Below are 7,827 nucleotides of genomic sequence, written 5' to 3' on the forward strand. Positions count from 1 at the left end.
GTCCCGGCGTGTCTCGGTGTCATGTGGAACCCGCTCCTGCTCGCATCCATGGCGACGGTGAGGACCGCGGGAGGATGAGGCGCAGGTGATGACGCAGTCAGGAGGCAGGTTGCCTGCAGCTTTCACTAGTTTTGCCTAAGCCGTATTTTAGAGGTACTACCAAATCGAGGTTGAGCAGGTTATATTTTTTTGTGTTCTATAGGAAATATATATTTTTTTAAATAAACGTTTTGAAGTGATTTTTTTACAATCAGAAAGATTGTCTCCCTCTCACACGTAACGTAAAACAGGTTCAGGGTCTTTTAATTAACATTTATTTACGACACGACGATGCAGGTGTGAAATCCTTTAAAATGGCGCAAGCCACTAGCGTGCAGTAGTACTGCGAACTGGGAGGATTTTTTGGACGGGCTTTTGTTATCATTATCGCCATGGAGCAGGTACAAGTGTTTTGAGGGGCAGTGTATGGGAAGGAAATTTCAATGCTTAGAAGAAACCGCAAGAGTAACAGACAACGCTGAATTGTAGAGTTTGGCTTAAGAGATGAAAACTGCAGTTTAGCTGTTAATGGAAATGATAGACCGCGCCTTCACTTCTTCACAAGGTATTTCTCTTTTAGACCCATCCGGCGTGGACGTAGCAAGGATACTTTGATTATTTAATTCACATAAATAAAACATCACTTTTTTTTTTCTCCCAATCAACCAACACTACTTAGATGTCTACAGTGTTCGTGCTAAATAGGCTTACAAATCGAAAGAACAGGTTATACAAACCATCAAAATGATTCTGGGGATTGCAATCACACCTGAGAAACAAGCTTTCCTAATATAAAGGTCTGTCCACGGGTATTTAAAAGAATCATCTGGTGTTCCTATTTTTAAGAGTTTGTAATTTTATGATATTGTTAGAAAAATGCCACAAACACTGTGTATAACCATTTTCATTTACAGCAATAATTCTTAGTTATATTTAAGCTGATGTACTGGCTGTTGCTTTAGATTTTTTTGTTTTGTTTTGATTGTCTTCTGCTTTTTGGCCTTTCCAAGTACGGCCCTCATTTCACCATGATTTTTGCTGGCCATATAATGCTGGTTTATCGAACAGGGATCTCCTTGGGTAGGCCTTAACCATTCACTGAATTTTTTTTTTCTCCACTTCTTGGTTCTAAGTTGGGGAAAAACGTTCTAATTTTTTGTGGCTGTTCTTTGTTGTCATTTATTCATCATCTGTTTTTCTGTGACCACGTTCAAGCAACTGAATTAACAGCATTCTGCTCCATTCTGTGCCAACAAACACAGTACATGTCAAGGTAATGTGCAGGCAATTGCCTCATGATGCAGATCATAGCCGGTGAAATATAAGAACTGACACAGCATACACGCATCTTATTTACCACACTAACAAATCAGTTTGCAAGGCTTCATGGGCAGCAGGATAGCTCACAGTTTCAGAAAGAGGAGAGCATAACATACAGTGATATTAAGGAATGTTGAACATAACACTGTGAGACAGAAACCTAAAAAGATAGGAGTGAAGCGTGTGTAATTTTTTAAAATTATTTTTTTATTTACACCCTTTGCAAAAATTGTGACTGGTATAATGCATGAAAATGACTATTGCAAAATTATCCACACATATTGTTCTAGAGTGAAACAAGTTTAGTTAGCTCTAGCATCCACTGAATATCAATTCTTGACACAAAATCTTTTTTTCTAATGAACTGTCAAAAATCAAAGATGGCTGCCAAGAAATAGAGGTACAACTGAACTGACAAAAGTACTTGTCACCATTGACTTGTAATTGTTAGGGAGATCAGGGATCTTTGCTCCAGTGCAGCCCAGAGGAAGACGCCCTTTCTGAAGATCAGGTAGGTCTCAGCATTAAAAAAAGGTTCAACTCTGGGGTTGAAAATGACACTTTTGGATCTAGTAGACTGCAAAAAGCAAACTTCAAGCTATCCGCAATACTAGTTCCTTCCATCCATTTTCTAGCTGCTTCTTTCGGTTCAGGATCACAGGGAAACCAGAGCCTATCCTGGCAAGCAATGGGTGTGAGGCAGGATCCACCCTTGGTGGGATGCTAGGCCATTGCAGGGCAGACACACCTAGGATCAGTTTTCCCAGAAGCCAGTTTACATATCAGTATGTCTTTGGACTGTGGAAGGGAAGCCGTATGGACATGGGGAGAACATACAAACTCGATGCCGATAGCGCTCCAGGTCCAGAATTGAACACAGGGCCCCAGCGTTTGCAAGGCAGTGATGCTAACCACTGCACCACTACGCTGCCCATAATACCATCTCTCTTCTCCCTGTTGCTAAATGAACCCAAAATGTCTTTTTTTCCCTGAAAACCTTGGTAAAACTTAGACATTATTGATGTCTAGAGCAGTGGTTTACAGCCCTGGAATGCTGCCGGCTGGTTTTCACTCGTGGTGAGCTCTAAATCTTCACTGCTAATTGATGACTCAACTGCTTGATTGTTTAGACTTTCATTTAACTTTTTTCTTTGGTTAGCCCTCAGCTTCCAGAATACGTGACTTCAAGGGTACTGTTTCCAACAGCTTTAGCACATCAAAAGCTACACAACTTCTCCAAAGAGCTCTAACTGGTTGATCAGCTTATGTTGAACCGATAGGTGGAAATGGCTCTGTATTATACTTCCACAATTAGTATTTTTTGCTTTTGCAGTGATCCAATTTACACTTCTGGCAACCTAAAGAGTTCAGTTCAGAAAGTGGTTGCCGGTTAAACATCCAGTATGACCATTTAAGAGCCGAAGGCAAATTTACAAACATGCCTCAGATAGAGAACTGTAATCGAGTGGCTCAGCAGACACAACCACTGAGACTATACAAATTGAGAAGCATTGGCACAAAGTAATCCCAAAGCATATTTGTAGTGAAAGTATTTTTTTGTCTTTATGTAATGCTCTGTTCTTATTGCTTTGATACTCGCAGGGGGATCAAAGTGAGCTTGAGACCAGCCACATGTTCAATTCATCCTTTGAAGAATTTTCAGATGAAGAGGTACAGTCGCTATTTAAGAACTGTGTTGGAGCAAAAACCTGAAGTCACACTGCCCTCCTAGGACCAGGATTGCCCAGTTTCATGCAGAAACACCTAATTTAGGGTCACTCAAGTTGCTCTCTTAGGAGGGCAGGTAGAAACAAAACACAGTCCAAAAGAGATTTTGGTAGTCAATAAAAATATCAAATATTTAATTGATCATTATAAGAATTAAGGTGTGGGTTGCATTGCAGTAGAGTGAACTGAATGAGCTTCATGCTTGGTAACTTTGCTCAGAGTGTACAATGTTCTAAAATTCGAAGAACGGTTTGCACATTTTTCTCTCTTTGGTCTCTAATTTCACAAAAGTTAAATATTTTAACTTCAGGTCCTCCCACCCACCCAGAAACATAATCCTTATTGGAGCCGAAACAAATTGCCTAGAACTGATCCTTAAATAGGGAGTAAGTGGTTTGGGGGGATAAGAATCTCACATGAGAGGATGAAAGTAGGTCTATGATGCTAGTTATTTTACAACTAACATCTCTGTAGATATCTACCAAGAAGGAGCGACACTGGAGACTTGGCCCGGAAGATCTGAATGAGACACTGTTGTACAATTTCCCTGGACTAGATCGTGCTCTGTTTCTGGTGGAGCTTTCAACATCAGAAGATCTTCAAAATCTAGAGAAGAGGTCCAGTGATGCATGAAGGTCCACAGTTGGGTAAACCATGTGATTGAGACTATTTAAAAGCAGAAAGTGTAAAGTGAAGTTGCAGCACTTCTCCTAGAGCAAGACTTAAGGATGACGTTCTTTACAAAAGTGAAAAAACGTGGGTAACAAAAGTTTGCCTGAAGTAACTTCTAATGTAAATTTCAATGTATATACAAATAGTGTCTGTGTATTGATTATTTTTTTTTGGCAGAAATGTATTTAATAAGCATGATCCAGTTTGGAGTTCTATTTTAATCCAAATAACCTTGTCTGTTGGTTTGTGTTGTCCACAATTAAAGTGACGTTCTAAGTTTTTGAATGGCACTCCTGGAGGTATATTAAGTGTGCAGTATTTAACCTGTTTTTATTAAGTGCACCTTTTCGGATTCATTCTACTTACTGCTTTAATTTAAGTTTCTAGATTGACATCCCATAGAGATACAGTATGTATCTTCCAAGAGTTTTTATTTTGTGACTTGAATTTTGTCTGTGGAAAAGGAAACCACTGAAGCTGAGTGAGACCGAGACGTTTTGCTCTTTTTAAAAGCTTGGGGAGAAATAGTGCATAAAGCGATCGATAATGTGTAGCAGGGCATCCGTCTTGAGTGACTAGCCCAGTAGGCCTGGTCTGGTGACAAGGATGGCAGAGAGTCCTTTGATAAACTGAAGCATTCCTGTAAGTGGTTGTACTGTAGGTCTCTGAACCTGGAGATCCCCGATCTTATCCTTGGAATGGCTGGTCTGTTTCCATGATTTCTAGATCTCTTCAAAGCATTGGTACTTGAAGCATTGAGAGAAGCTCCTCAACTGCTCTGATTATGCTAAAAATGATCTGATTTAGGTTGTGAAAAGCTCAGTTAAACAATCTGAATATCTGTGGATACAATAGCCCATTAAAACTAGGATCTCTAAATTTTATTTGTAAATGTGAGTATACTATATAGAAAGTCTCCTTAAGTAAGCTGTTTTAGAGGCAGAAAAAATCACCCAACCAGAAATATGGGATGAAAAAGCAGAGAATTCCCTTATCTGTGATTAATTCTTTAGAAAAGAAGTGCCATACAATAGGCTCCCTGCAGGGTTTAATTTGCTTTTGAACCTTTTGTGGAGGTCTGGAACGAGCTAACCAGCCATGTTCTTGAAGCTAATACCTTTTGCTTTATTCAACAAAAAAGAAATGACTGGATCATATCCTTGTATAAGTTACTTGCTAGCTACCAAATTATCTAGATATACCAAATAGCACTCTCTCATTTGAAAATCTCATATATCCTTAACTGAAAGTCTTGTTTTGATCATGTGACATGATGACAGACATTTTATTGTTGTTTTTTTTCATATGCATAAAAAAGGAAATGTAAAAAATAGAATTTTGGGTTATCCCATGGGTTATTAAACATAGGTATCTTTTTCATAAATTGTCACACCTTTGCATACCTGTTATGTGGAGTATTCTGGTAATGTACTTTCTGCTTGAAAGACTGAGACCTTCAGAAAGGTGTAGGAATGACAGAACATTCACAAAAGCATAAGGTTTGAACGTAATGCATTACAGATTTGGTAAAGGGGACTGTGCTGGATTGGGCAATGGTCGATTAATCTTCTACCATTAAGGTTTCGATAACCTGTTGACAAGGTACATGTGCCAAAATAGTGGTTTAGTACCCTGGACACAGCAAATGAATATAATATGAATAAAAAATGAGCCTCCAGAAAGGTGTGAAAATCATACAATCAACAAACAACCTATAGAACAGTTGTCTTTTACTTGTGTGATACTGACATCTTTTGGTGGATTATAGGACCTGCAGAGGTCTGTATGTCTATCCAATGTTAGAAAGCTGCTTATTCTTAGGAAGGGTCTGGCTGTGACAACACAGAGCCTGTATCAGAAAGACAAGGCAGAAAGTGGGACTGTAGCCTAGAGAGGGCACAGCTAGGACCCCAAGCAGAATGAGGAGTTAACCAAGGGGAGCTGCAAAAGTGAAGATGGGGTGTAAGAGGACATAATAATAACTAATATTATTAGTGGGATTTCCAAAAACCAATGACTCCGTACATATTGACAAGAAGAACAACGAATGATAAAGTTACACAAGAACGTAACCGGATAGAATGTAGGGCAATTATACATGGGTCAAAATAAAACCTAATCTTTTGCAGAATCAGTGGAATGGCGCTCTGTAAAAAAGGAGAAGCAACAGAAAAGGAATGGTCTGTGATTTAGTCCTGGGTACAATGGGCAAAGGACCAGCCTCAACTGAACGCAGCCTGTGGGAGGAGTGTTAGCATGGAGGAGCTTGGAGATGTACGATAAAACCAGATTATTTATCAGTTATCGGTCAGTAACAGCATCTTATATTGAATACGTGACTTTATAAGCAACCAATGTAGGGACTTACGTGTAGGAGTGATATGCTGCCAAGGTCTGGAGTGAGTTGAAAGTCTAACTGCAGAGTTTTGGAACTTACTGTGCCACTTACTGTAAAGCTACTTTGCGGTTTACTGGGAAGAGTGTTGGGGAGCCCATGGAGTACAGAGTTGCAGAAATCAAGCCTTGCTATTATAAATGCATGAATCAGACACCCAGAAAAAAAATGCCTACTGCAGGCAATATTTCTAAAGCAGGAAAAAAAAGATCAAGCGCGACTCCCAGGTTCCCAATTACGGCTGAAGCCTGAATGGGGAAGCAGTCCGCCGTTACTGTTTCCAGCTGACATCTGCTGCCCACCAGTAGAAGTTCTACTTTGTCACTGTTTAGCTTCAGGGAGTTTGACGTCAGCCAGAGCCTGATGTTATTCAAATAAAAGATAAGTGATGGAGGCGGAAGATCGGGGGGGAAGAAGTTTTAACGTAAATCTGAGTATCATCTGTAGTGGCAATAAACTGGAGACCGTGTTTGCATATAATCGGACCCAGAGGAAGCATATAAATAATAAAAAGTACTGTGCCCAGGACTGAACCCTGTAGCACTTTATGATTAACTGGTGCCTTGGATGATTGATGAGGACCAAGGGGAACAAAAAAAAAAGATGAAATAATGAGATAGCACGCAAAATAAGGGATTTTGCTCAAGATATAGAGAGAGATTTTGAGAAATTATGTTGGGAACAATTATGATTTAAAACATCTGGAATGAATGTGGCTTGGTTATCGCCATCCCTCCCAAACTTCAGTTAAGCGCTTCAGATGCTGACATTAATTGTCATTTCTGGTTTATGTACTGTATGTGGTGACTACAAAATTATCTTTGAAAAGGAAACAGACGATTAGAGATAAAAGACGAAGTGTCACTCTTCCATGCTCTGGTACACTCATTCCTGTGCTCTTGATATAAGAACAAAATCTGAAGAATTCTGAGTTGTTCCTTAGGCTGCATTTAATCTTTTTCTGAAAATATTACTGAAACATTTTGGAAAACAAAATCTGAGTTATAGGATGTCAGAATTTAATTTGATAAAAGGTGGATCATTTAATGAGACCAGACCTAAAGCTCATTCCATATTTTGGTTACTATGAGCAAAATCCAAAATCCCAGATAGAAAGCCCTGATTTTTAATGATCTTCTTTATAAAAATATAATTAGGACCATTCTTGATGCTTAGTACAGTGAATCCATGAAAGAAATATTGAATTAAGTGCTTCATGTAGTAGTCTTGGGGTGCAATGAGGAACACTTTAATGGAAATTACTCTTTACTATAACTCGCAAGCTGGATCCCTTATTTTTTGTGTCATTTTATATTGGTTTGTCCACAGTTTCCCCCACTCTTCTTACTGGAGAATGTCAAGTATTTTTCAATGTAGTTTTGAGTGTATGTGTTGCCAGATGGAAAACCAACATGAAACGTGTTTTAAAAACATCAGTGTAGAACACCATTTGCATTTCCCTCAGTGCGACAGGAGGGAATTAAAATGTCATCTCTTTTTGGAATTGATGGACATTGCTGGGACCAATGTAGTTCTGTTGATGTTTTCCCTCTAGCACAGCTCCTTACAAGCTCATTTTTCACTAAATCAGCAGCCCCCACCAGCTGATCGGGTGCTGCTGATTAAAAGAGGCCTAGAAAACACATCAGTAAATTGGCTCTTGAAATTTAGAT

General features: G+C 39.2%; 1 long non-coding RNA gene across 1 annotated transcript; it reads left to right on the forward strand.

Moving 5' to 3' along the window:
* The first annotated feature begins 170 nt into the window (after positions 1–170).
* LOC148677000 (uncharacterized) lies at positions 171–4,038 on the forward strand. Its single transcript, XR_015929511.1, has 4 exons — positions 171–440; positions 1,811–1,870; positions 2,962–3,030; positions 3,562–4,038. It is a non-coding gene; the product is annotated as an uncharacterized LOC148677000 (long non-coding RNA).
* The last annotated feature ends 3,789 nt before the right edge of the window (positions 4,039–7,827 follow it).

Source organism: Lepisosteus platostomus, chromosome 2 (assembly GCF_059453375.1).
Source record: "Lepisosteus platostomus isolate fLepPlt1 chromosome 2, fLepPlt1.hap1, whole genome shotgun sequence".
Classification (NCBI taxonomy): Eukaryota; Metazoa; Chordata; class Actinopteri; order Semionotiformes; family Lepisosteidae; genus Lepisosteus; species Lepisosteus platostomus.